Genomic DNA, 2,788 nt, shown 5'->3' with positions numbered 1-2,788 from the left:
GACGAGGGACGGGTTGCTACGTAACTGAATGCTCCACTCTTGCCTATTATGATCCCTAAGGGATCCAGACATTTTGACTTTTATAAACTTGCAAACAATTAAACTTTGTTATTCTTGATCTTTACGTTTGAGGACTTGTAATATTTTGGAATGGGAATCCTTATGAATGTTATCTTTTTTTTTATGCAATGTTTACGCATAAAATTTTAAAATCTCAAATCTTTACATAACTCTTCAATAGTCTTAAACCTTAAGTGAATTTCGTCTTTCGCATTTTCTTATGTGTGATGATCCTTAGAGTAATAATCTCAATCGAGTTGTGTCTAAGGTTGATTTCACACTAGATCTGATACTGTGAGGCTAATATATGCTTGTGTTTGTGCTTAGACGAGCCGCCCAGTATTTGAAACGATTAAAATGTGGTCATAAAAGAACTCATTGATACATTACTCTTGAGAATCATATAAAACTTTATAATGAATAAAAAGTTTTAAATTTTCTCAAAATTTTTGGGTTTTGAAAAAGTTATAGAAATGTTGGTTTTTTAAGAACGTTACAAAGTCAATGTTTTGTATCAAAATGGATCTAAACCCAAACTAGATGCTACATTCTATAATTTGTTTGTGTAAAGTTACCTATTCTGGGTGCAAAAAGTGAACCTAAATCCAGACTAGATTCTGTCACATTCTCTAATTTGTTCAAGCAAAGCTACCTGTTCTATAATTTTTAAATTTTAACTGCAAATCTCCTTCTTTCAATATTTTTTAATGTATCCATACAAGGATTGAATTTGGATCTTACTCCCTCTTTAATTTTAGCCTAGATATGAACAGGAATTTGGACCCACTGTTTCATAGTATTAATAGTTACTGATCGGCCTGATCCAGACTGAATCTGCCCCCTTTTCACCATCTAGCTAGAGTGTCCCTTTCATTGTTCAGAATGAGTTCAGTTCAAGTGTGTCTAGTGTTTCAGCTTTGACCATATCAATTGTGTTGTAGCTTGGCTTCCTCCACTTGGACTTAGTAGGATTGGCTCTCGATCCAGGTCCATGATTTATGCAATTTTGAGAACTATAATTAATTTTATAAAATCAGGCCAAACCAACATGCTTAACATGCTTTTACAACTTTTGTAGACGCATTGTATTATTGGATCTAGACCCAGGTCCAATACACCTCACCTAGACTCGATCCAATAGAAAAAAAAGGACAAAAATAATCCCAAAATTTAAAGGATTTCAGGACAGTCTAAGAAGGACAAATGTTAGAAGTTTGTAAGGGTCCTTAGCAATGTCGTCAAAATCAAATCGAATTGGCACCTCACTGATTTAATTGGAATCGGCCTGAATTGATTTTTTTTTCCTTTTTATTGTGATAAATATGATAGTTGTTTGCTAATATATATTTTTAGGTGTTAAATGCTTATTTTGGAATTTGATTTAGCCACTAAGTCATCATTCATTTCTTTATTTTTTTTAGATAATTCTTTCTGAATTTCTTGAAATATTATATTTTTTTTATAGACTGATTCAAAATGATTCGATTCAATCTAACTCTATTTTCTGAATCATTTTTGGAAAACGATTTTCTTGTGACGTCTGATTCTGACAACATTGGTACTTGATCAACATCACTTAGGCTTTGTTTGGGAGACAGTGATAGAGAAGAGATTTAGAAGGGTGATGAAAATGAAAATGAAAATGAAAATGGGAGATGAGTTGGAGTTGTCAACAACATATATCATTGCAAGGATGCAGTTGAAAATGTCCCATTTCTACTCTCAACACCATTCTCATGTCCCAAAATAGTATTCTCAAACACCTCTAAGTCGGTGTGTCAATGGCTCAGGTTTACCAAGACTCTACCCGTACCAAACCCTAAAGAGTCCAAATATGGTGATAAATAATAAGACTCGAATCCAGACTTGAAGGTCTGATTAATACATGCATCTGGATATAGTTTGTGAAATTGTATACCAGACTCGTGCCCAATCCGAGTTTCGATTAAGACCCACAAATTTTCAATGTAAAAATGATAAAAAATATTATTTTACCGGGTTTCACATAGTTCTTATCAGGTCTAGGTATGTTTCTCTTATGATCTGATTAAACCCGGGTCTGTATGAAGTACTAACAAATTGGATCCAAGTCTAATTTCACTTGGGTCCAAACCAAACCCGACCTGTTGACACCCCCCTACGTATAAGTGTAAGGGTAGGTAGTATTAATCATACTTTCATTAAATACCATCTCTTTTATCTCCGGCCCCCAAACACAGCCTTAATTCAAGGCAGATTTTGGTCCTATCATGTTGCTTTTCCTGTTAAATTTAGGGTAAACTCTGTGCCGGTGCCACGTGGGGTGGCTCATTTGGTTAGAGCAATCATCATAATGTCCAAAGGCTCCAGATGTCACGAGTTCAATTCACCCTGGGATGAAACAACAATGTAGTGCCCATCCACTCTCCAGGGTTTACCACCATACAATACAGCTAATTAGGGTTTTTGATTCTGATGAATTCCTCGTCATAACAGAAAAAAGCCTTTGGCACAATACAAAGTTTGGTTCTAGTAATGATAATAGATCAACGGAGAGGTCCGCTTGTTTGGCAGGAGCACCTTGTGTTGGGACGTTGCAGGTTCAAAACCCAATGGTATAGTTGTATAACTGGTAGAGTCTGCCTAACCCCAACTTGCCTTTTCAAAAAAAAAAAAATGATAATAGATGAGCACCACGAGAAGATTCATTCAACCTGAAAATATAAACAGTTTACATTGTGATCTATAC

Source organism: Nuphar pumila, chromosome 5 (assembly GCF_984573655.1).
Source record: "Nuphar pumila chromosome 5, dmNupPumi1.hap1.1, whole genome shotgun sequence".
Classification (NCBI taxonomy): domain Eukaryota; kingdom Viridiplantae; phylum Streptophyta; class Magnoliopsida; order Nymphaeales; family Nymphaeaceae; genus Nuphar; species Nuphar pumila.
This window is presented reverse-complemented; position numbering follows the sequence as displayed.